This window comes from Pan paniscus, chromosome 21 (assembly GCF_029289425.2).
Source record: "Pan paniscus chromosome 21, NHGRI_mPanPan1-v2.0_pri, whole genome shotgun sequence".
NCBI lineage: Eukaryota > Metazoa > Chordata > Mammalia > Primates > Hominidae > Pan > Pan paniscus.
In genome coordinates this window covers 43,995,529-44,022,453 of record NC_073270.2, presented here as the reverse complement: position 1 = coordinate 44,022,453, position 26,925 = coordinate 43,995,529, and the positions used below count along the sequence as shown (strand labels likewise).

Here is a 26,925-nt window from a genome sequence, read left to right as displayed (position 1 = left end):
CGATCTCAGCTCACTGCAACCTCCTCCGCCTCCCGGGTTTAAGTGATTCTCCTGCCTCAGCCTCTCAAGTAGTTGGGATTACAGGCACGTGCCACCATGCCCAGCTAATATTTGTATTTTTAGTAAAAACGGCGTTTCACCACGTTGGCCAGGATGGTCTCGATTTCCTGACCTTGTGATCCACCCGCCTCGGCCTCTAAAGTGCTGGGATTGCAGGTGTGAGCCACTGTGCCCGGCCTATCACAGCACAAACATTCATACAGTATTACCAGCTAATCCACTGACCCCATTCGCATTTCACCAATGGTACCAATAATGATGTGAATGGGTCTAGGGTACAATATAGGACCTCCTGTTGCAGTTTCTTCTCATGTCTCTTGGTCTTTTTTTTTTTTTTTTTTTGAGATGGAGTTTCACTCTTACTACCCAGGCTGGAGTGCAGTGGTGCGATCTCAGCTCACTGCAACCTCCACCTCCTGGGTTCAAGCAATTCTCCTGCCTTCGTCTCCCGAGCAGCTGGGATTACAGGCATGCGCCACCATGCCTGGCTAATTTTTGTATTTTTAGTAGAGACAGGGTTTCACCATGTTGGCCTGGCTGGTCTCGAACTCCTGGCCTCATGATCCGCCCGCCTCAGCCTCCCAAAGTGTTGGGATTACAGGTGTAAGCCACTGTGCCCAGGCTCTTGGTCTCTTTTAAGCTGGAACAGTTTCTCAGTGTTTTCATGACTTGACATTTTTGAAGAGGACAACCCAGCTGCTTTGCAGAATGTCTGTCAGTTTGGGTTTGGCTGTTGTTTCCTTGGGACTGGATTCAGGTCATGCCCTCTGAGCAGGGAAACCACAGAAGCGACGCTGCGTTCTTCCCAGTGCAGCAGATCATGCGACATCAAATGGCCCTATTGCTGGGGATATTGCTGTTGGCCGTGTGATTAAGGTGGAGGTGTAATACATGAGGAGGGGCCAGCAGGTGGGAGTCACTGGCCAGTGGGTGCCAGGGTGGCCTCCCCAAGGACCTCACCTGAGTCACCCCATCTGGGGTGGCCAGGGTAGCAGGAAGGCACCCAGGGATCTCAGGGCAGTGTCTAGATACCAACCAGCAGCAAGTGTCCCTGCACCCACAGCTGTCCTTAGGCAGAGCCCTGGGCAGGCAAATATTTGGAGTCACCTCAAATCAGCATTTGAGGACCATTCTGGCAGCCCAATTTCACATGACCCCACCAAAGTAACATTGCGCTGGCCAGCAGGGATGATCAGCTCTCCAGGTACCCTCCTGAAACTGGGACCTGGCCTCAGGGCCCCAGGACACTTCATAGGATGAGTCCCAGAGCTCTCAGGGCACCTGGCAGACCCCTTCCTCAGGGTCCAGGGCTGTAAAGTGTCCCATAGAGAATAAATGAGGAATGAGACGGCAGATCGGGGCCTGACCCTGGGCCTGGGGTGCCCACACGGATGACACTGCCATGCCTAGCTGGTTCTAGGTGCCAGGTGGGACCTAGAAAGTTCTGAGGAAGGCACTCTAAGGTGTGGGGCACCCTGAGGCATAGGGCCTGTGGGGTCCTGACCTGCCCGGGTGTAAGGGCTGCACTGCTGTCTCGGCTCTACCAATTCTCCAAACCCAGCCCCCTCTCGCCTCCTCCATAAAACTGGAACCTGGAAGCCCTCCTCAAGCCTGCCTTCTCTCTTTCTCTTTTCTTTCTATCCTCTTGACCACTCTGAAGTCCAGACCTTGATTCCTGCTGTCTGGCCTCCTGATGGCTGCTCCGGCCTTGTCTCAGGTGCCCAGGCTCCAAGCTGGTCACCTACACCTGCCAAAGAGATCTCTCTGAAGCCGACACCAGCACCATCCCCCCTCTGCTTCACATCACCAAGGGGCAAGGCCCACTTCCTTAACAGGCTCACAGGGCCCTCCACATCCCACCCCATGGGTTCTCGCACTGCCACTTTCAAATACAACCACCCAGGAGCTTGTGACCACGCAGATTTCCAAAAGCAAGCCCCACGCCCTGATCCTGAGTACAGGGTAGGTGACAAGGCTTGGGAAGCTCCCAGTTGATGCCACCCCTCGAGAAACACTAACTTAGAGAAATAAGCTTGAACATGTGAAACTTTGTCACACCTCCATGCCTTTGAAGATGCATTTCCCATTGCCTGGCATGCAGCACCGTGTCCTCCAGGAAGCCTTCCCTGAACTCCCTCCCTCCCACGGCATCTTAGGTTTATTCCACACAAAATGTACAGCCTTTGGCAAGCCAGGCCTGGGCCATGGGGGCAGTTATTACTCTTTGTTGGGGGGATAAATGCTGACTGTGTGGCTCAGTTCAATCCCACTCCCACCCATTAGGAAGGGTCGCTACCTCAGCCACCTTCAGTTCCTTCATCTGTAAAGTGGGATAGTAACGCCAGCCTTACAGGGCTCGCCGGAGAAGTCAGTGTGATCAAATGCGTGCGTGGCACTTAGCAGCCGGTCTGAGTGTTTGCAAAGGTTTGGGTTCCGTTTTCCTTCTCTCCTGAGACTTCCAGCTCCTGCCACTGACTGGAGCCACGGGGGTGCCTCTCAGTGGCTCAGGTGACTGAATATATTCAGGCTGGGAAACTTAAGGGACATTTTTTTTGGCTGGGTCTCCCTCTGCCGCCCAGGCTGGAGTGCAGTGGTGCAGTCTCAGCTCACTGCAACCTCTACCTCCCAGGTTCAAGCAATTCTCCCACCTCAGCCTCCTGAGTAGGATTACAGGCACACACCACCACATCCAGCTAATTTTGTTGTTGTTGTTGTTGTTGTTGTTGTTTTGGTAAAGATGAGATTTTACCATATTGGTTAGGCTGGTCTCAAACTTCTGACCTCAGGTGATCTGCCGCCTTGGCCTCCCAAAGTGTTGGGATTACAGGTGTGAGCCACCACGCCCGACCTTGAGGGGCATCTTACAGGCCAGGAAGCAGCAGGACTCACGCCTCCTCTGTCAGCCGGGGCAGGACCCTCCTGTGGAAGGGGAAGGAAGCGAGGGTCAACCTGCTTTCCCTGTTGCTTCATCTTCCTGATTCTTAGAAACCTGGGCCTAGGTCTGTCACCATCAAACGGCCACTGTCCCGGAGGAAGATGACTAAGCTAAATGGATGCCTGGTGGAAAACGCAGGTAACTGACTGCAGGGCAGGGCTCAGTGCAATCAAGGTGACCAGGTGTGCATTTCTGGACCCGTCCCTCTGCCTGCTAGATGTATGGGTGGTCAGGTAGGGAGCACCGAAGGCTAGAGGCTGTGAAGAGGCTGGTGACACAGTCCAGGTGGGACACCATGCAGCCAGCAGGAACTGCCCCTCTGAGCTGGCATCTGTGATGGCCTAGGAGGGGCATGGCAGAAGGGCAGGCCAGGTGGAGAGAACTGTTTAAGCGAAGGCACTGACAGCCATGCTTTGGTCTTGATCTGGGTGGTGAGTGACCCGCCAAGTTTTTCAAGTATAAAGGTCTTCCTATGATAGTAGTTAGATTTGCAAAACACTGATTGAGAAAAAGTCACTGCAAATTTAGCAACTCTTAAACATATTTGCATTTTGTAGTCCCCAGTTTACAGACATCTGAAATGGAGAGCCAGGAGCATGTTGGATGAGATTTGATAACATTTGGCTAGAGGGACCTTGGAGCAGAATGCCCCAAACTTGCCCTGCCAGTTCCCTGCCCCCTGCCCCCACTCTACCTGGGGAAACAAAGTACTGATTCATTGGCAGCTGGGCCAGTGGCCTTTAAGACACAGAGCCTCCTGCCCACTAGAAAACAAGGCTCAATCAATGTCCCAAAATCCAGCCAATCAGAGTGGCAATGCTGAATTCCTAGAGGAGGGAGAAGGAACTAGGAGAGCGGAGAAGCAGGCAGAGGGGTGGAGGATGAGTGCTGGCCTACAGACAATGCTTCATGGCTCTGCGGGTTTGCAGACTCTTGGAAAGAATTCGGAGCCCGCACCACCTCCCCCATCACAAGTATCCACAGCCCAGAGGCCGGGTTTCCATGGTAGACAATTGGATCTATGAAAGGATTTTGAGCAGAGGTGTCACACCATAAGACATGCTTTCATTATTATTGGATAACCTTTCCTGAGCAGTTACTCTGTGCAAGGCACAATGTTAAGTGCGCATCTCAACTAATTTTAATAAGGTTCATTCTGCCTTCCAGGTAGAGACCTGGATGATTTCCTGTGATTCCGTAAATCAAATAATATTCTTTTGAGAAATTCCTTTTCTGCTTAAGTCAGTCATGGTTGCTTTCTGTTGCTTGCAGCTAGGAACCCTGGTTGATATAACGCCCGTGAGTTTCTGTGTATATGTGGGGGATGCACGAACATGCATGTGTGGCTTGAGTAACTGAGGTGACCATGGGTGGTAAGAGCCACAAAAGGCAGTGTCCTGGGGTCTGTCCCCAGGTGCCTGATAGTCTGAAGGTGGAGGCTTTCTTCCTGAGGGAAAAGGGAGAATGAGCACTTACAAAACCCTCACATGCCTCCATATGCAACATCTCATTTAATCCTTTCCACCAAAGAAGAGACTAATATATGCATTTTACAGATGAAGACACAGAGGGTCAGGGTGGTTGCTGACTTCTCATAGGTACTAAGAGGTAGATCTGAGGACAAGTCCATACCCTCATCTCCTCCCATTGCACCCACTACCTGACCCATGGGACTCACAGATGTACCTTGAGGACTAATGGATGGGAGATGAGCCAGGTGAGGGCATAAAAAGGGGTGAGGCACTGTACTGGCTTTGAGCACTGTGACTTTTAAGAGGAACCCTGGCTGGGCTGGTGAGCACCACTTCCAACCCCACCCCAGCTCGCCTCCCCAGCACATTACTGGATTCTGACATGGGCCTTCCATGGGCTCAGCAAGATATTCACCCATAGGATGCCCCAGAGGGCCCTGCCAGCCACCAAGTGCCTACTGTGCACCTTGCCCTGTGCTGCAAGCTCCCCAAGGAGTGAACAGTCGCTCCTCGTGCCCCGAAGCTGCTGCCAATCCAACTGGGTACAAGACAACCACTGTACAACAAAGCCACTCTTGATGAACTCCTACAGTTTGCCAGGCCAGGGCTGGCGCTTTCCACAGGTAATGGGACACAGTTGCTGATGGCTGAAGGTGCCCAGCCTCTGCTGGAGCCCTGCCTGCTGGAGAGCCTGGCTTGGCCAACTCAGATCTTTCCTCTCTCCTGCCCTCCTAGGAAGGGCTGCAGCGGTTTTCTTGGGTTCTGGGTGCAGAATGAGGAAGAAAGGGGCAGGGGAGAGGAAGGCCAAGGGCCTGGGCTTTGCTCTGGGGAGACGTCTAGAATCTACTTGTGAACAATGAGAATTTTTCATCTATTTGGTTTTCTGATTTACTCTAAGAGCCTAGAACAGCAGCTGGCTGGCACAGAGCAGGTGCTCAATAAACGCTGTTGGCTGAATGAAGGAAGTCTGGAGAAGGGGGACCTCCAAAGACATACAGGGACTGTGCTGAGGAAGTGGACAGTTGAACTAAGGGGAGCATTAGGAAGTAGTTCTGTAGACTGTGCCTATTTCCTTCAGGATGCTCAGAAGCACAAGTGAAGTCCTTGAGTCATTTTAACATTATTTTTGGGCTGTTAGGACTACGATCCTGTGACACCCACATGCCCTGAGATGGGACCATAGGCTTACACATCAGTCTGCTGGGTTATCACAACAATCCTCCTAAACATTTACTGAGCATGTAAATGGTACCAGGCGTGGCTCTCAGCTCTTTGCACATGTGTGTATGCATGTATACACACACAACATCCCCACGAGGCAAGCACTGTCTTTATCCCCATGTTCAGAGGAGGACCCGAGGCACAGAGAGGTTGAGTAGTTGGCCCAGGGTCACACAGTTAAGTGATTAATTGGGAGTCGATCTAGTGGGCACCAGAGGGCGCCCTCTTGGCCTTCCACTCATCCACAGGAGTCCAGGCAGAGACAAGGGGCCAGTGAGTGGGAGCCACTGGTTCAGAGAGGACCAGGCTGCCTTGTGGCCTCTGGAGGGGGCTTCTGAGTCTGAATTTCTGGCCCCTTCTTCCAGTCTCCCATCTTGTCTGCCCAGGGAGAAAAAGTAAACATAGACAGGTCGTCAGCCAGGGTTCATCGGGAGGCTGTGGTTTTCCCAGCTGTGGAGTGGCCACCTCCTCCCAGCCTCCCTGAGCCAGCCATGGACTCCAGCGGGAACACACTGTGGGAAACGTCGTGGGAAAACAGCAAACCCAGGGAGCGAAAGAAAATAAAGACCGGCAGTGACCCCTCCACTCAGAGAGACCTGTGAACACCATTTGCGGCGTTTATCCAGCAGTTTTTTCTTTCTACCGGTGTGTGCATGTATGCATGCCTTTGTGTACATAGACTTGTGTATTACAGCGTTGTGCAACATGGATATTCATTTGATGATACTGTGAATATTTTTCCATATCATTAAATGTTCTTACATCACATATTTTTCTTTAGCTTTCACATTGTTGGTGTATTTTAATTTACAAAGGTATAACCTGCAACACCTTTTATAGCTTGCGATTCTTTATTGGGGTGTAATTTACATATTGTAAAGTTTTCCCTTTCTAGTGGGTAGTTTGTAGTTAGTAGGTTTATGAGTTTTGACAAACCCATAGTCATGTAATCATCACCATAATCAAGATAGAGAACAGTTCCTTCACCCCCAAAATGTCCCCGTGCCCCTTTATAGTAAATCTCTCCCACCATCCCCGCCCCTGGCAACCATTGATGTTTTGCTTTCCTATAAGTGTGCCTTTTCCAGAATGTCCATATAAATGGAATCATAGTGTATGTAGCCTTTTGGGTCTGGCTCCTTTCACTTAGCACAGTGTTCTGAAGTTTATCCATGGTGTCGCATCCATCAGTAATGTTTCTTTTGTTGCCGAGTAATATTCCATCGTGTGGATGAACCACAGCTTATTTATCCACGCACTGGTTGAGGGACATCTGGGTTGCCTCCAGTTTTGGGTGAATGGGCCTATGATGAATATTCACATACTGGCTTTCGTGTGAACATAAATGTTCTTAGATTCTTAAGAAAATACCTAGGAATGGGTTGCTGGGTCCTATGGTATTATCCTAAGCATATGCAACATCATTTTTTTTTAACATAGAGAAAGTGAACTATGTTTTATTTATGATTGCCTGATATCACTATAAAAATTCAGATAATATACTGGGATGCTAGGATGACAAATTTTTTTTAAAGTCAGATAATATAGATCAACTGCTTGCAGTTTGGTATATATCGTCCCTCTTTTGTAATTTGTCTAAGAACATACCTCTAGATTACATAGTGAGGATTATACTGTATCTGTATGTGGTTCCATAGTCTGTGCTTTTCAATTTTTCTTTCCATGTCACCTCCTTAAAATCTACCATATCTTTTTAGATTACTGCATAATGTTCCATTGTATAGATGTACAAAAATTTATTTAAACATTTTCTTTTGTTGCATATGCAATGAGATTGTTTGCTAATTTTTGGCTCTTATAAACCACATCTTTGCGACAAATCTTTCTTTCTTTCTTTTTTTTTTTTTTTTTGCATTTACAGTTATTTCTTTAGGATAAATGCTTAGACATGGACTTGCTGGGCCAAAGTGTTGCCTACCATTTTATTTCACTTGGCTTTTTCCTTAACATTTTTTTTTCTCATGCATATATGAAAAGGTGATAACACAGCCTGCATCGCGAATCCAGGAGAAAAGGATGGTCTTCCCAGGAAATGGTGCCAGAATAACTCGCTATTCATATGGAAGAAAATGAAAATGATTCTGTGTGTCATCCCACACATTAAAAATCCATTCCAGATGGATTAAGGATTTAAATATAAATGGTAAAACTTTACAACTTTATAATAAAATATAGGAGAGCATCTTTATGAAAAGATTCTTTAATGAAACTTAAAAAAATGAGATTAAAAAGTTTAACCCATAAAGAAAATAGTTGACAAATTTGACTGCATTAAAATTTAGAGGGCCCTTTCATGAAAAGATCCCATTCAGAGAATGAAAAGACGAGTCACAATTAGCAAGATTTGCAACACACATGACTAACCGAAGAGTAGCATCCATAATACAAAAAAATGCCTATGAACAATAAGAAAAAGATTGATAAATAACACAATAGAAATTGGGGAACAAAAGAACAGGAATTTCATAAAAGAAGCATAAGTGATTTAAAAACATGAGAAAAATGCTCAATCTCATTATCAATCAAAGAAGTGTGGATTAAGATCCACTGAGATATCATTACATACCCACTGGATTGGCAAAAATCTTAAAGTCAGGCTAGGCGTGGTGGCTCACACTTGTAATCCCAGCACTTTGGGAGGATGGCTTGGGTCCAGGAGTTTGAGACCAGCCTGGGCAACATAGGGAGCCCCCATCTCTATAAATAAATAAACAAACAAAGTCAGACAGCACCAAAGGCAGATGAGTGTCTGGAGGGAGCTGGTGAACATGTAAACTTTCATTTTTAAATTTTTATTCTTAACTTTATTTTTATTTTTGCATGATAGTTACATCATGTTAGGCAAGTCAACTTTGGAAAACAGTTTTCCATCTTCAGTAAAGGTGTAGAGGCTGTGCTGTAATTTGACCAGTATGTCTATGCACTCCCATTCCCAGGGATGCCCAGAAGAAGCCTTGCGTCTGGATATCAGCCACAGACACGGAGATACTCAAGAAGCATTGTGCACCTGGAAAGAAACCAGATAGCCATTAACAATCGAACATAGAAACATTGGCTGGGCGCGGTGGCTCACGCCTGTAATTCCAGCACTTTGGGAAGCCGAGGCCGGGCGGATCACTTGAAGTCAGGAGTTCAAGATCAGCCTGGTCAACATGGTGAAACCCTGTCTCTACTAAAAATACAAAAATTAGCTGGGTTTGGTGGCTCACACCTGTAATCCCAGATAGTCAGGAGGCTGAGGCAGAAGAATCGCATGAACCCAGGAGGTGGAGGTTGCAGTGAGCTGAGATTGCGCCACTGCACTCCAGCCTGGGTGACAGAGCAAGACTCTGTCTCAAAAAAGAAAATAGAAACTTTGTAACATGAAGATGATCATATGCTATACAGCAGCCCCCGCTTATCTGCGGTTCCACTTTCTGCGGTTTCAGTTACCCGTGGTCAACCTTGGTCCGAAAATAATTGAAAAGTTCCAGAAATAAACAATTAATGAGTTTTAAATTGTGTGCCATTCTGAGAGCACGATGTTTAGTCTGCCTTGCCTTGCCTTTGCCCTGGAAACTCCAATAAAGCCTCTGGCCCAGTGCTGTCTTTGCCCCTGCTTCTACCTCCTCACCCAAGGGTGTACACTCCACAGGGTGTGCAGGAAGCATGACTCAGGCATCTGCACGGCTTCCTGGTGCTGCCTCCGTGGCCCTCTGTGGCACTGTGTGATGCCTTGTCTTGGAATTGTAAGTAATGAATTCTTTCTTTCTATGTCATCAGTCACCCCCATAAATTAACATCCCTGCTTCAATCATTGAGGCTGGGGGGTTTGATCAGGAAGGAGCATGCAGAGTGTCGGGGGTAACAGCAGTATTCTATTTCTTAAATGGATTGGTGAGTTCAAGGGTATTTATTGTTATTCTTCAGACTGTACATATATGCCTTTGTCTCTATGGCATGTTCCACAATAAAAATGAAAAAAATCCATAATTACTATCATTTCCTACAAAAGTAACACATCATTGTACCAATGTTAATGTCTTAGTTTTGATAAATGTCCTATGGTGATGTAAGATGTTAACATGAGGGGAACCGGAGAAAAGGAATACTGGAATTTTTCATACTGTCTTTGCAACTCTTCTGTAAAGCTAAAATTATTTCAAGATAAAACGCTGCTACAAAGCAATGCAGAAGCTGAAGCATGCAGAGCCTTGGAGGTCACTTTAAAGTGTTTGGGTTTTGTTCTCCGAGCAGTCGGGGGTCCCTGGAGGGTTTTCAAAAGGTGGGCAGGACCCAATGGGTGTGATAACATAAAATGCAACTTCTGAAGAATTTCAAATATTGTCATAGTTGTGGAGGCGGAACTTCCCTGTGGCCAGATGGAGATTGCTTTGACCACAGGCCTGTGCACCCCCGGGGTGAGGCCATGGCCCCTGCTAGGCGGGGACACGTGGAGGGGAGCCAGAGAGAACAGAGCATCCATTGATCAGCAGGACAGCTGTGGGGAGGGACAGACCCACGGGCCGTAGGAGGGACCCTGGGAGAGATGGGAAGGAAACGGAAGGACAGAAGCTGCCGGGGTGGGTCGGGGATTGGGAGGGAGGTCTTGGGGCTGAGAGAGTTCTTGGGAGCCCCCACTCCCTGCAAGCTTCCTGTGTCCCTCAGCCAAACCCTGAGCTTTCTCCCTCCTCAGGGCCCTTGCAGGCTGGCACCTCCTCACTCAGCAGATCTCCTACCCCACACCATGCACACACACCTGCCTCTCCTCCCTCCCTCTCTTTCTCTCCGCACCCAGAAGAGGCCCGACCCTCAACCTGCGGCCTTGTCCTCCTTTTCTGCATTTTTTTTTGTCTTTTTGGCTTACAAGATTTTTCATCATAAAATCAGATAAGACTCCCTCTAGATCCCAGGTTTCCCTCCAGCCACCACTCTGGACTCCCTGCTCAGCCAGAGCTCCTCAAAGCTGCACGTGTCTCCTGGTGACTCTCCACCCTCCATCCACTTCTTCTGCTCCCACCCACTTTCTACCCACAGGCCAACCCTGCCTTTGCCCATCGTGGACCTCCCCCTGGGCTGCTTTCTCCCTCTCCAGCTCCCTGGGCTCCTGAGGTACTATAGACCCCTTTGCTTATCATCTCCCTCACTCGACGTAAGGCCAATGTTACGAGTTAAATTATGTCCCTCCTCTGAAAATTCCTATGTTGAATTCCCAACCCCCTCAATATCACAGAATGTGACCTTATTTGAATAAATGGTCTTTACAAAGGAACCCACATTAAAATGAGGTCATTAGGGTAGGCCCTAATCCAATAGCCTGGTGTCCTTATAAAAAGGGGAAATGTGGGCACTCGTACATATGGCAAAGATGCCACATGAACATGAAGATGGCCGTCCGCAAGTTAAGAAGCCAGCCTGCAACAGAGCCTCCCCTCACAGCCCTCAACATAACCGACCCAGTTGACACCTTGATTTCAAACTTCTAGCCCCCAGAATGGTGAGACAATACATTTCTCTTGCTTATGTGACTCCATCTGTGGCAGTTTGTTATGGCAGCCCTAGGAAAAGAACCCAGCCCATGAGGGTGGCGAAGCTCTGTTCCCTTCACCATTTCCAGTGCCAAGAACAAAGCTTGATGCACAGTAGCAGCTTCGCAAATATCTGTGGTTTGGATATATGAAAAAACATATTTCCAAACTCAGTGCACACTCCTTTTGATTATCCGATAATTATTTTTAATATATATATTTATTAGAGGAGTAGAAAAATGTGAGATTCAAAAAGTTAGTGAAAAGTACATCCTTCCAGAGATGTTCTATGAAAGCATAAGCACAAGATTTTGTATTAGTCCATTCTTGCACTGCTATAAAGGAATACTTGAGACTGCATAATTTATAAAGAAGAGATATTTGGCTCACGATTCCACAGGGTGGACAGGAAGCAGGATGCTGGCATCTGCTTGGCTCCTGGGGAGGCCTCAGGAAACTTACAATCATGGTGGAAGGCGAAGGGGAAGCCAGCACTTCACATGGCTGGAGCAGGAGGAAGAGAGAGAGCAGGGAGGTGCCACACACTTAACCAGATCTTGTGAGAACTCACTCATTATACAGTACCAAGGGGGGATGGTGCTAAATCATTCATGGAAACTCTGCCCCCATGATCCGATCACCTCCCACCAGGCCCCACCTCCAACCCTGGGGATTACAATTCTACATGAGATTTGGTGGGAACAGAGATCCAAACCATATCAGCTATCGTGTGTTATGTAGTTGGGGGGCCTTTAAAAAGCTTCCACAAATCTTTGTGAATGAAACATACTGCTGAGAACTTCATGTTTATACTTTCTTTGTCTTGGGGATGCCAGCCTCAGATGGTCCCCAGGAATCCCTGCCTTCATGAATATCCCCTCCCACACTGGATAGGGCTGACCGTGCTAGGACATTGTGGAAATAGTGTGTGACTTCTGAGGTTAGGTCATGAGACACGGTGGCCCATGGTGCTCCCTCTGGGATCACTCGATCTGGGGGAGACCATGCTGTGAGGACACTCAGGCAGCCCTGTGGAGAGGTCTACAGGATGAGGAACTGAGGCCTCCTGCCAACACCAGCACCAGCTCATCAGCCATGTGAGTGAGCCATCTTGGAAGTGGATCCGTCAGCCCCTGTTGAGCCTTCAGATGACTGCAGCCCTGGCCAGCAGCATTGTGACTGCAACCTCATGAGAGGCTCTGAGCCAGAGCCACCCAGCTAAGCCATTCCAGAATTCCTGGACCACAGAAACTGTTCTTTGCCACTTTAAGCCCCTAGGCTGTGGAGTCATTTGGTACCTAGCAGTAGGGAACAAATACAACCTTTCTTTTAATTTAATTTTATTTTTTGAGACAGGGTCTTGTTCTGTCACCCAGGCTGGAGTGCAGTGGTGTGATCTCCGTGCACTGCAGCCTCGACCTCCCAGGCTCAGGTGATCTTCCCACCTCAGACTCCCCAGTAGCTGGGACTACAGGCATGCACCACCATGCCTGGCTAATTTTTGTATTTTTTGTAGAGATGGGGTTTCACCATGTTGCCCAGGCTGGTCTTGAACTCCTGGGCTCAAGTGATCTACCTACCTTGGCCTCCCAAAGTACTGGGATTACAGGCATAAGCCACTGCACCTGGCCTCTTTTAATTTTTATTTTTAGAGATGGGGGGATCTTGTTTCATCACCCAGTCTGGAATGCAGTGGTGCAATCTTGGCTCACTGCAGCCTCCACTTCCCAGGCCCAGGTGATCATCCCATCTCAGCCTCCTGAGTAGCTGGGGCTACAGGCATGTGCCACCACGCCTAGCAAATTTTTGTATGTTTTGTAGAGATGGGGTTTCGTCATGTTGCCCAGACTGGTCTTGAACGCCTGGGCTCAAATGATTTGCCTGCCTTGGCCTCCCAGAGTATTGGGATTACAGGTATGAGCCACCGTGCCTGGCATTTCTAAATTTTTACTTTTAGAGATAGGGTCACATTCTGTCACTCAGGCTAGAGTGCAGTGGTGCGATCATAGCTTACTGTAACCTCAAACCCCTGGGCTCAAGCGATCCTCCCACCTCAGCCTCCTGAGTAGCTGGGACTACAGACATGTGCCAACCTTGCAGATAGATCCACATCAGTCTGTTGAGAGCAGTGTCATTCTGTTTACTGCCTGCCAACATTCCAGGGACATATTTTCGTCCTTGATTTAGTAGGTCTGGGGACAACTTTAACATTGCCTGTCTCTTTCCCATTGAAGCATCCTTTGGCACTCTCCTCATTCTCCTTGGGGCCTAGACAACTCCTTGGTTCCCTTCCTTGTGAGCTTCTATTCCATCTTTTAACCCTGGGGGTTTCCTGGGTTCTGGGGTTCTGTCCTGGGCCCCCTTATCTCCCAGTTCAATAGTCATGAGCCAAGGCAAATGACAAGTGGGTCAGGCAGTACTCCCAACCCCCCATCATGATGACAACTCCTCAACCTCCGCTCCAGCTCAGATCTCTCTGGAGCCCCAGATCATCATCCCTGAGAAGGGATGTCCCATAGGAGCCTCAGGCTCAGGCGTTCAAAACTAAATGTGTCTTTTCCCCAGCCTTGCTCATCCCTGCTTGCCTCTGTCTAAGAGGTGGGCCTGCCTTCCTCCCATGACCTGCCATCACCCTGACCAACCCAGCAACAGCAACCAACCTAGCCCTATGGGTTTGCCCCTTTGCTAGTTAGTTCAGCACCCCATTTCTCCTCCTCAGCCCCCCATGCCCTCCGTCCACCATCCAGGCCACCATCACTTCCAGCTAGGTCCATGTAACAGATGCCTCACTGGCCCTCCTGCTGCCACCTAGTCCATTCTCCACATGGAAGTCAGAGGAACTTGAAAATCTAACCTGGGGCATGCCCCCACCTCTCTGTTTAAACCTTTTGCTGGCATGGGGCCAAGGGAGAGCCCCCTAAAGCTTCTCTGAAAAATCACCTTGCAAAAGGCACATTAACTGGAGAAAAGGTACACAAATGTATTTACACGGGAGTCTTTAGAATGAAGACCCAAAGATACAGAGGAAATTGTTCATTTTTATGCTTAGGTTCCATGAAGTATAAACAGCCATGTAGAAATACGACTGGACAAAAAAGTCTGATCGAATGCTGATAGAATGAGTGGGAACCCAGCATGATCTGCCTGTCTAGATTATTCTTGGCCTCTCTGAGCAGTGCTCCTTCCTTCTGGGGATGGGGCAGGACCTTTTCTGGAATGGGGGGTCTTAGGACCTACAGTCAAAGGAAAGATCATTTCTTTATGGCCAGTTTTTATACAGAAAGTTGGAGGGAAAATTAGAGTAGTATTTTTAGGTTTTATGACTAGCTTTGGGGAGAAGAGGTTCTGGTTTCTATAGCACATGCTGTGGAAGGATTCTAGTTTCTATGGCTAGCCTTCAGGAATAGGACTGAGAGCTAGGAGGGCAGGAGGGGGTCAGAGAAGAAAGTCACTTCTGAGGCCTTCATTTTGGGGTATTGTTTTCTAAGTCTGACGTGGTTTGGCCGTGTCCCCCCCAAAATCTCATCTTGAATTATAATCCTCATAATCCCCAAGTGTCAAAGGGGGGACCAGGTGGAGGGTTCCCCCATGCTGTTCTCATGACAGTGAGTGAGTCTCACGAGATCTGATGGTTTTATAAGGGGCTCTTCCCCCTTTGCTTGGCACTCACTCCATCTTGCCACCCTGTGAAGGAAGTGCCTGCTTCTCTTTTGCCCTCCACCATGATTGTAAGTTTCCTGAGGCCTACCCAGCAATGTGGAACTGTGAGCCAATTTAAATCTCATTCCTTTATAAATTACCCAGTCTTGGATATTTCTTCACAGCAGTGTGAGAACAGACTAATACGGTAAATTGGTACCAAGAGTGGGGCACTGCTATAAAGATACTAAAAAATGTAGAATTGACTTTTGAACTGGGTAACAGGCAGAGGTTGAAACAGTTTGGAGGGCTTAGAAGAAGACAGGAAGATATGGGAAAGTTTGGAACTATCTAGAGACTTGCTGAGTGGCTTTGACCAAAATGCTGATAGTGATATGGACAATGAAGTCCAGGCTGAGGTGGTCTCAGATGGAGATGAGGAACTTTTTGGGAAATGGAGTAAAGGTCACTCTTGCTATGCTTTAGCAAAGAGACTGGTGGCATTTTGCCCCTGCCCTAGAGACCTGTGGAACTTTGAACTTCAAAGAGATGATTTAGAGTATCTGACAGAAGAAATTTCTAAGTGGCAAAGCATTCAAAAGAATGCAGAGCATACAAGTTTGGAAAATTTGCAGACTGAGGATGCAATAGAAAAAGAAAAACCCATTTTCTGGGGAGAAATTTAAGCCTACTGCAGAAATTTGCATAAGTAACCTGGAGCCAAATGTTAATCACCAAGACAATGGGGAAAACGTCTCCAGGGCATGTCAGAGACCTTCATGGCAGCCACTCTCATCACAGGTCCCAAGGCCTAGGGGGGAAAATGGTTTTGTGGGCTGGGCCCAGGCTCCCCCTGCTCTGTGAAGCCTTGAGGCATGGTGCGTCCCTGCGTCCCAGCTGCTTCAGTTCCAGTCGTGGCTAAAACGGGCCAAGTTACCACTCACGCCATTGCTTCAGAGGCTGAAAGCCCCAAGCTTTGGTGGCTTCCATGTAGTGTTGAGCCTGTGGGTACACAGAAGTCAAGAATTGAGGTTTGGGAGCCTCTGCCTAGATTTCAGAGGATGTATGGAAATGCCTGGATGTCCAGGCAGAAGTCTGCTGCAGGGTTGGAACCCTCATGGAGAGCCTCTGCTAGGGCAGTGTGGAAGGGAAATGTGGGGTTGGAGCCCCTACATAGAGTTCCCACTAGGGCACCACATAGTGGAGCTGTGAGAAGAGGGCCACTGTCCTCCAGATCCTAGAATGGTAGATCCACTGACAGCTTGCACCATGCACATGGAAAAGCCACAGGCACTCAATGACAGTCAACTAAAGCAGCTGAGAGGGGGGCTGTACCTTCTGAAGCCACAGGGGCAGAGCTGCCCAAGGCTTTGGAAGCCCACCCCTTGCATCAGTATGACCTAGATGTGAGACATGGAGTCAAAGGAGATCATTTTGGTTTACTTAAAGTTTACATAGTAAACTTTAAGGTTTAATGACTACCCTATTGGATTTCAGACTTGTATGGGGCCTGTAGCCCCTCTTTTTGGCCGATTTCTCCCATTTGGAATGGGTGTATTTGCCCAATGCCTGGACCCCCATTGTATCTAGGAAGTAACTAACTTGGTTTTGATTTTACAGGCTCATAGGCAGAAGGGCCTTGCCTTGTCTCAGATGAGACTTTGGACTTGGACTTTTGGGTTAATGCTGGAATGAATTAAGACTTTGGGGGACTGTTGGGAAGACACGATTGTGTTTTGAAATGTGAGGATATAAAATTTGGAAGGGGCCAGGGGCAGAATGATATGGTTCAGCTGTGTCCCTACCCAAAATTTCATCTTGAATTATAATCCCCATAATACCCATATTTCAAGAGCAGGACCAGGTGGAGGTAATTGGATCATGCAGGCAGTTTCCCCCATGCTGTTCTTGTGATAGTGAGTGTGTGTCTGATGGTTTTATAAGGGGACTCTTCCCATTTCGCTTGGCACTCACTTCATCCTGTCACCCTGTAAAGAAGGTGCCTGCTTCTCCTCTGCCTTCCACCATGATTGTAAATTTCCTGAGTCCTCACCAGCAATGTAAAACTGTGAGTTAATAAACTTCTTTCTTGTATAAATTACCAGTCTCAGGTATTTCTACTTCTTCTTCTTCTTCTTTTTTTTTTTTGAGATGGAGTCTTGCTTTATCACCAGGCTGGAGTGCAGTGGCACGATCTCAGCTCACTGTAACCTCCTTCCAGGTTCAAGCGATTCTTCTGCCTCAGCCTCTCAAGTAGCTGGGATTACAGGCCTGTGACATGATGCCTGGCTAATTTTTGTATTTTTAGTAGAGATGGGGTTTTGCCACGTTGGCCAGGCTTGTCTTGAACTTCTGACCTCAAGTGATCTGCCTGCCTTGGCCTCCCGAAGTGCTAGGATTACAGACATGAGTCACTGCACCCAGCTGGGGATTTTTTTATAGCAGTGTGAGAATGAACTAACACAAAGCCCCAACACTGGCTTCTTATACTTTACGAGAAGAAGAGGAAAGTGACTTCTTAGCATGTCATGTAAGGTCCTTTTTTGAACTGGCTCCTGCCAACCTTCTCCAGCCTCACCTTGCTCAGGCCTCAGGACCTTTGTGCTCACTGCTCCCTCCTCCTTGAACATGCTTTACCCAAATGCTTCGCCACTCACTACCTTGCCTCCTTCAGGTCTCCGCTAAGGATGTGTTCATCAAGAGGCCTTTTCTGGCTACCTGTCATGAAATAGGAGCCCCTTACTCTGCATTATTTCCCCCCTCAGCACTTACCTCCTCATGAATATTATGCCTTGGTTTGCTTATTGGTTTGGTTTTTTTCTTGTCTTTCCCCTAGAATGGAAGAGCCATGAGGGCAGGGGCTTTGTGTACATTTGCTCATGGTGCCTAAAGCCAGTGCCTGAATAGGACCCTGCATACAGTAAGCACTCAGCAGGTGCAATAAACTTCTTGCCTCTTCCTGCCACACAAATCTGGGCTCCTGCAACACTGAACTGCTTTTTGCTGCCCACCCACACTGCTCTTACCTCCAAGCCTCTGCTCATGCTGATCCTCCTGCCTGGAGGGTCCTTCCTCCTTTGTTTTTCAAATTTTCATTTAATTAAAAAAATTATTTGTATATATATTTTCCAGAGATGGAGTCTCACTCTGTTGCCCAGGCTGAAGTGCAGTGGCACAATCATAGCTCACTGAAGCCTCAACCACCTAGACTCAAGCCATCCTCCCACCTCAGCCTTCCAAGTAGCTAGGTGCACACCACCATGCCCAGCTGATTTTGTATTTTCTGTAGAGATGACGTCTTGCTCCTCTGGTCTCAAACAAACAAGTTCAACCAACTCCTTCCTCAGGCTGGTTTCAAACTTCTGGCCTCCCAAACAACCTTCAGCCTCAGCTTTCCAAAGTACTGAGATTATAGGCATGAGCCACAGTGCCTGGCCATTTGCATAGATATATTCTATGGCTCCTTTAGGATTCTGCTTGTGTTATCACCTCCCCTAGGCATCCCTCCCTGACCACTTCCCCTCTGCCTGGTCAAGTACCCTTCCTGGGCTCCTGTGGTATCTCAGACATCTCAATTGCAGTACTTGTCACTGCACTTTTGAAGGATGTTTGTTGTATACATGCCTGCTTATTGTGAGCATCTTGTGAGCCAACTCCCGCCCTGCTAAACCCTTGGCGAAGGGCCGGAAGTAGTCAATGCTGAGTGAATGTTTTTATGAATGAATGAATGAATGAATGAATGAATGGAGTTAGCTTAGGTTTAGCCATAGGTCTTATTCAGTGACCCTGAGCAATCTCTGTCCCTCTCTGGGCCCCAGTTTTTCTCAATCTATATAGTCAAGCTGGGTCTAACTAACCATCTGTGTTTATTAGCAATTCTGGTCCTAGCCCCTGGGGTTCTAATCCTATTGGGGGAGGCAGATGTCTGCCTGGATTGCACCCCTATGGATCATTCTGATGTTTCAACAGCTGGATCCATGAAGACCCATTCCCACTCCGCAGACCTGAGACTCTGCTTTATAAGAAACCAGGTGAAAGCAGCACGTGTAGGCTCCTGGAGGACAGTCTTGGAGGACTCCCTGGGATGGGGGAACACAGGCAGGAAAAAAAGTGACCGCCTCCAGCTTACCCCCTCCCCTATCAGGGCTGCAGACTGAAATGGGGAAGAAAAACAAGCACAGCTGCACAGGACAATTTAGCCCTTTCACCATGAGTTAAGTTCCCAGCCGCCTGTTGGGTGAGGCCGCAACATGACCCCGGCCCCCTCCTTGGCGCCACCGCCATAGCATCTGCCCAGTTTTTTTCATACCGTAAGGAAGAGGCCTGGGGTGTCCTTGGGTAGCCCCAGAGCTCTGAAGTGGGGCCATAGAGGGAAAGGGGCCGTCCCTGTGGGAAAAGAGGGAGAGGAAGCGAGAATGTCGGGGAGGGAGACATCTCAGTGCTGAGAATCCAGGGGTGGGAGGAAGCTGAGCTAAGCTGTGGCTATTTGGGGTGTGTGTGGTTTGGGGAGCCCCTCTACTATTTTTTTTTTTTTTTTTTTTTTTTGCAGCTGGACCACTGTAAGGGGATGTGGGCAAATTGTACAAGCCCTCAGGGTCCCCCTTACCTTCTCTGTGAAATAGGTCTGGTAACTCTGTTGATGCTGTGAAGAGGCCAGTCAGGTATTTGCCCCTCCCAGCATGCTGTGTGGCCCTGGAGAAGACAGTTACTCTCTCCCTGAGGACATCTTTGCAAGGCAGGTGGGGGCAGAATAGAGATGTCTAAGGCAGCCTGTATCTGAAGCACCCCATCCTTACACAGCATATCAAGAGTATGTAGCATTAATACAATTTATTACTGTTGATATTGGCCTTGATCACCTGGCTGAGGTCATATTTGTCAGATTTCTCCACGGTAAAGTTACTCTTTCTCCTCTTTCCCATACTGTAACTTTTGGAAGGAAGTCACTATGTGCCGTCCACACTTTAGGAGTGGAAGTTATTTATTTATGCTGTATCTTCTTGGGGGTGAAGTATCTACATAAACTATTTGGAATTCTTCTGCACAGGAAATTTGCCTAATCTCTCACACTTACAGCCATGTGCCACATAATAACACTTCGGTCAACAACGATGGTGGTCCCGTAAGATTATAATGGAGCTGAGAAATTCCCATTGCCTAGACCTTCCAGTAGGACAAGATGTGGAGGTGATAGGCAGTGATATTGATGATCATGATCCAGTGTAGGCCTAGGCTAATATGTGTGTTTGCATTTTTTTTTTTTTTGAGATAGAGTTTTGCTCTTGTCGCCCAGGCTGGAGTGCAGTGGTACAATCTCGGCTCACTGCAACCTTCGCCTCCTGGGTTCAAGCGACTCTCCTGCCTCAGCCTCCCAAGCAGCTGGGATTACAGGCCTGTGCCACCACACCTGGCTAATTTTTGTATTTTTAGTAGAGATGGAGTTTCCCCATGTTGGCCAGGCTGGTCTTGAACTCCTGACCTCAGGTAATCCACCAGCCTTGGCCTCCCAAAGTGCTGGGATTACAGGTGTGAGCTACCGCACCCGGCCTGTGTTTGCAGTTTAGTTATTTTTATTTTTTGTTTTAATTTTTAGCAACAAGGTCTCACTCTGTGGCCCAGGCTAGAAGGCAGTGGAGGGATCCTAGCTCACTGCAGTCTTGACTTCCTGGGTTGAAGCCATCCTCCTATATCAGCCTCCAGATTAGCTGAGACTACAGGCATGCATCACCATGCCTAGCTAATTTTTCTTTTAATAGATAGTCTTGCTATGTTACCCAGGCTGGTCTTGAACTCCTGGCCTCAAACTATCCTCCTGCCCTCAAACTATCCTCCTGCCTCTGCCTCCCAAAGTGCTGGGATTATAGGCACGAGCCACTGCATCTGGCCTTCCACTTTAGTTTTTAACAAAAATGTTTAAAAATTAAAACAAATTTTAAAATAGAAAAAAGCTTATGGAATAAAGATATAAAGAAAGAAAATATTTTTGTACACTGGTTTAATGTGTTGGTGTTTTAAGTTGCTATTACAAATGAGTCAAAAGTTTTAAAAATTAAAAAGTTTAGAAAGTAAAAAAATTTACGGCTAAGTTTAATTTATTATTAAAGAAAGAAAAATATTTTTAGGGCCTGGCATGGTGGCTCACGCCTGTAATCCCAACACTCTGGGAGGCCGAGGCGAGTGGATCATCTGAGGTCATGAGTTCAAGACAAGCCTGGCCAACATGGTGACACCTCGCCTCTACTAAAAATACAAAAATTAGCCAGGCATGGTGGCGGGCATTTGTAATTCCAGCTACTCGGGAGGCTGAGGCAGGAGAATCTCTTGAACCCAGGAGACGGAGGTTGCAGTGAGCCGAGGTTGTGCCACTGCACTCCAACCTGGGTGACAAGAGCGAAACTCTGTCTCAAAAAAAAAAAAAAGAAAGAAAAAGAAAAATATTTGTATAAATTCCATGTAGTCTAAGTGTACAATGTTTATAAAGTCTACAGTAGGGTACAGTAATGTCCTAGGCCTTCACATTCACTCACGACTCACTCACTGACTCACCCAGAGCAACTTCCTGTTTTGCAAGCTTCATTCATGGTAAGTGTATGTTTATGGTTCCTTTTGTATATTTAGATACACAAATACTTACCATTATGTTACAGTTGCCTACAGTATTCAGTACAATAACACAGTGTACAGGTTTGTAGCCTAGGAGCAGTAGGCTATACCATATAGCCTAGATGTGTAGCTGGCTACACCACCTAGGTTTGTGTAAGTACACTGACGTTCACACAATGACGAAACTGCCTAACAGAGCATTTATCAGAACATATCCCTGTAACAATGCATTTATCAGAAAGCATCCCTGTCAATAAGGGACAAGTGACTGTTTATTTATGCACTCATGTATTTATATCAGTGTATGCTTGATTTTCTTGTTCAAGTTGTTCCATCCAGCTTTGGTCATTAGAAGCTCTTTCAGTTGTTTTCTGTGTCCCTTTCACATCCTTCCAGCACTGTGGATTTCTTTGTTTTTTTAAGGCATTTTCTTACGATGCTCCAGGCTCATCTTGTACATTGTACATTTTCTACCCCAGTCCTTGCTTGAATCACCCATTTCTCTCTCTCTCTCTCTCTTTCTCTCTCTAAGACAGAATCTTGCTCTGTTGCCCAGGCTGGAGTGCAGTGGTGTGATCTCAGCTCACTGCAACCTCTGCCTCCCAGGCTCAAGCCATCCTCCCACGTCATCTTCCTGAGTAGCTGGGACTACAGGCACATGCCACCACGCCCAACTGATTTTTGTATTTTTTGTAGAGACAGGGTTTCGCCATGTTGATCAGGCTGGCCTGAACTCCTGGGCTCAAGCAATCCACCTGCCTCAGACTCCCGATGTGTTGGGATTACAGGCATAAGCCACCATGTCCAGCCTGAATCAGCCATTTCTCCAGGGATCCCTGTTTTCTTTTACTGGAGAATGGAATTAGACACCAAAATCTGGATGTTAAGTGTGCTTGTTGCTACCGCAATGTCAGTGCTTCTAAGTGCTCTCAGCTGATAGAACAAGAAAATATATGTATATATGAACTTCTGTATATACACATACCTATAAACATTTCTGTATGCAACTATCTATCAACTTACCTATCTGCATTGGGAAGCTACTGTCTCCAACTCAAATCCATTGCCACATGGATCATTCTAGTCCCTTGCTTGTTGGTAATCTCTCACTCCAACAGTGAGAAACCTCATCGTTCTTCTCTTGAGAATCAAATTGTCTGGACTTTGGCTAGTGGGAGCCCCTTTAAGTTGGCTCCTTTAGACTTGGCCTCATCATTCATTGAGTGTTTCCTTGCATTTTGACATGAGATGCTTCAGGTTCACCATTCACTTTCCCTGCCCAATCCTGGAATCAGCCATTTTTCTAAGGACACTAGTTCTGTTTAGTAGGGAATGGCATTTAGGAGACAAGATCTGGGCCCTGGGTGTGCTAATTGCTATAGGTATGTTGCTTTTCCCTGGTCTGCTCATATCAATGTCTCCAATTAACACTCATAGCCATAGCCACAGATCCTTCCTCCACTCCATATTTTTGACTTCCTTTTCCCATAGTGAGAACGCTGAGTCCCAAAACATCAGCACATTTACTCATTTCTTCCATCATACAACACAGAGATAGTAGTTTTAGAATTATAACACTAAATACCTAGACTCCTGTGGTTACACTTACTTAAATTATTTTCTTTGTGTGGCTATATTATTATTTGACATTCAGTTAAGCTCATCTCTTTACTCTTTGTTTATAAGTTTACAGTTTACATTTTTATCTTTTTATTTAATTTTATTTTTGAGAATGTAAAATATTTGCATGGTTAAAAAGTCAAAAATCCTGTACAAATATATTCAGAGGAATCTCACTCCCATCTCTTTCTTCTCCATTGATATTCCCACTAACTTCTTATGAGTAACCATTTGCAATAAGTTTCTGATTTATCCTTCCTGGGTTTCTTTTGCATAATTATTTAAATATGTATGTAAATAAATAAATGTTTTTTTATTTTCTTAAAAGTTTGCATAGTATAGGTAGTCCTTTATTTTGCTTTTACCTTATTTTGCTGTTTAACAATATATGCTGGAAATCACTCCCTGTAGGTTTATAGAGATCTTCCTTCTTGCCTTCATGGCTGCATAACATTCTCTCATGTGGTACCATAGTTTATTCATCCAGTTTTCTACAGATGGGCATTTGTGTATTTTCAACATTTTGTATTATAAATAATTCCTCAATAAATAACCTTGCATACACATTTTTCATATTTGTGGAATTATATCTTTAGGATAAATCCTAGAATTAAATATCCTGGATCAAAGAGTAAATGCATATGCTGTTTTGTTCTATATTACAAATTCCTTCCTAGAAGTTTTATTGCCAACAGGCATTATTGACAGTTTATAAGAGTAGCTATTTGCTCAAAGCCTCACCAGCAGGTATTGTCAAGCTTTTGAAATTTTGCCAATGTGATAGATGAAAAATGGCATTTCAGTGCAGTTTTGATTTACTTAAAAAATTCTCGTATGTGCCAGGCCCATTGTACATATGTTTCCCGAGGACATGTGTTGGGTCATTTCAAACAATACCAATATACTGGATCTTAGGGCTGACCTAATCCTATGGATGTTTGGTGGCTGTGGCTCTCCACCATGCCTTTGGGGCCAGCAGGGTCTCCACAGAGGGTCCCAGCTTCTCAATACCCTCCTCTGGTTCCTGAAGGCTACTGACCTTGCCCTGAGTCCCCCACCAGTCGAGAAACTGCTTCCTCCACACAAAGAAGACTCTGAATGAGGAGGATGACTTGGCTTCTGAAAAATGCTGAAGTCTTGACCTCCTCCACAATTCTGAGGGCCAGCTGGGGCCGAGGAATGATGGAGCCAGGACCTCAGGGTAGGAAGGACTAGTATGGACTGCTGCTTGAGGAAGCTGGATTTGGAGACACAGGGCAGGCTGTCTCCCCAGGATGAGTGGTCTAGCCTCTGATGACCTCTTGGCTTCAAAACTCACTAACCCTCTCCTCCTCTGGCTGCCTGAATAACCTCCCTAAAGCTTAGAGATGACCAGGGATTACAAACTTCTTCTGGCTCTCCAGGCTCTGACCCTCTTTCCCAATGGGACTTCCTCCATTACCTCCATTAGGTAATGGAGGTAATCTATCCAGCCATCCAGATACCCAGCCATCCATCCATAATAGTTATCTATTGATGCGTAACATAACAAATTATTTCACAACTCAGCATCTGAGACAACAATAAACGTTTATTGTTTCACACAGTTTCTGTAGATCAGGTGTTTGGAAGCAGCCTCACTGGGTGGTTGTAACTCAGGGTCTCTCATGAGGTTGCAGTCAAGCTGTCAGCTTGGGCTGCAATCATCTAAGGCTGGACTGGGCTGGAGAAGCTGCTTCCAAGGTGGCTCACTCACATGGCTGGCAAGTTGGTGCCGGCCATTGGCAAGAAGAAGCCTCAGTTCCTCGCCACCTGGGTGTTTCCACAGGGCTGTTTGAGTATCCTAACAAAATGGCAGCTGGCTTTCCCCATAGCAAGCAATCCAAGACACAGCCAGGCAGAAGCCACAGTGTCTTTTGTGATCTAGTTTCTGAAATCACAAGCTATTACTTCTTCTACATTTGGCTGTCTACAGGGGAGTCTCTAAGTTCAGCCCACACTGAAGGGGGCTCCAGAATGTTAAGAAATTTGGGGACATATTTTAAAATCATCACACCATCTATCCACTTAGCCAACAAAGATGTATTGGGCACCTGCTGTGTGCCTGGTCCTGTGAGTAGCTCACAGTCCAGAACCTTGAGGAGTATAACATGTAGGTAGGGGTGCAAATTCAAATGTCCACAGGGCCCAAGAAGTAGCATGAATGAGTAAACTGAGCCAGGTGGGGACTCTGGTGAGCTGGATAGCATGCGCCTAAAGGCAGAGGATGCTGCCCAGCTCCGGAGTGTCTGTGAAGCCTCCCAGTTTTTAGATGTTGAGAATTAATTCCATTTTCACTTTTTTTTTTAACCTTCTCTTTGCCTGATTTGGCCTATCCACTGGCAGTTTGCAAGCTCTGATGCAGCCACACCAAATTTCTCAATGTTCCCCCAAACATTGATTCATTCAACAAGCATTTACATGCACTGGGCCCCTTTCACGCATTACAGAAATAACTTGCACACACTGTTTCTTTGGCTTGGAATGCCTTCTTATTTTTCTCCCCATGATGAACTTCTATTCCTCCTTCAAAACCCAGGTGTAAATGTCCCTTTCTCTGGGAAACCTCATCTGACCCAATCTCTAGGGGGTGTTATTGGTTCCCTCCTCTAGGTTCCTACCATATTTGTGTCCGTAGTTCCATCAATGCACCCCTGCCTCACTCACCAGAAGGTGGGCTCCTGGGGGTTGAATAAAAAGACAGGTGCCACTGAGCAGGGTGGAGAAGATTGTCTGGGGCCACCTAGCATGGCTTCCCAGGGGAGGTGGTCCTGGAAGGAGGAGCAGGACTTGCAGAACAGGGGTCCCCTGGCGGGGGAAAGAGGAGAGCAAAACCAGAGGCAGGAAAGCATGGGTGGGGCCTGAAGCTAGGAGGGTCCCGGCTCCTTCCTCCATAGAGCTCACCCAGCCAGCAAGGTTCTTGGCTGCCTCCCCAGATGATGAGGGGCGAGACCTGCAGGCCCAGAGGAGCCCAAAGTAATCAGGGGAAGGGAGACTGCTGGAACAAGAAACCCAAGTCCTGAATGAGTCATCGATGGAGTCTGTCCTACAATAACAAGAAAGGGCTGGACTGGAAGGGAAAGAGAAACTCCAGAGATGAAGGACTTCTCCAGAGGCTCAGGGATGTGCTGGGGGGAGCTACACAGCCCTCTATGCCCCCTGACTTGGAGTATCCAGCCCCAAGTCCCCCCAGAGCCCTGGCTTTTGGCTTCCACTGCCCTTGGAGCCCAACTCTTCTTCAGCCCCCCATGTCAGCCCCCTTGCTGGTGGGTCTCCCTGCAGCCCCTGCCCCCTCCCACGGTCTCCTCCACCCAGGCACTGGAGGAACCTTTTGAAGGGAGTCGGCCGGCAGGGGGGTGGTCAAGAAAAACCTAATCTGATAATATTACTCCCTCCTGAATTCCTTCCCATGGGTTTTCATGGCTCTAAGGAGAAAATTCAAACTCTCTGGTCTACGGAGCCTTGCCCATGCCTCCCACCTCCTCTTGTGTCCCTGTCCCCATCACTCTCTGGCTTTTTTCTGCCTCCAACATGCTTTCCTGCCACAGGCCTTTTGCATGTGGTGTTCCCTCTGACTTTAATGCTTTTCTCTGACTTTTTCTTCTTCTTTTTTTTTTTGAGACGGAGTCTTGCTCTGTCACCAGGCTGGAGTGCAGCAGCGCAATCTCGGCTTACTGCAACCTCCGACTCCCTGGTTCAAGCGATTCTCCTGCCTCAGCTTCCCTAGTAGCCGGGATTACAGGCATGCGCCACCACACCCAGCTAATTTTTGTATTTTTAGTAGAAACGGGGTTTCATCATGTTGGCCAGGATGGTCTCGATCTCCTGA

The 26,925-nt window shown here is 47.2% G+C and overlaps 1 long non-coding RNA gene across 1 annotated transcript in view; it reads right to left on the bottom strand.

The window, feature by feature from the left end:
* Positions 1-8,485: 8,485 nt before the first annotated feature.
* The window catches only part of LOC100987974 (uncharacterized), a 38,122-nt gene continuing 19,682 nt past the window's right edge, over positions 8,486-26,925 (bottom strand). Inside the window, exon 3 of the long non-coding RNA XR_001337543.5 lies at positions 8,486-8,716. This is a non-coding gene — a long non-coding RNA (uncharacterized LOC100987974). The remainder of the gene's footprint in view (positions 8,717-26,925) is intronic.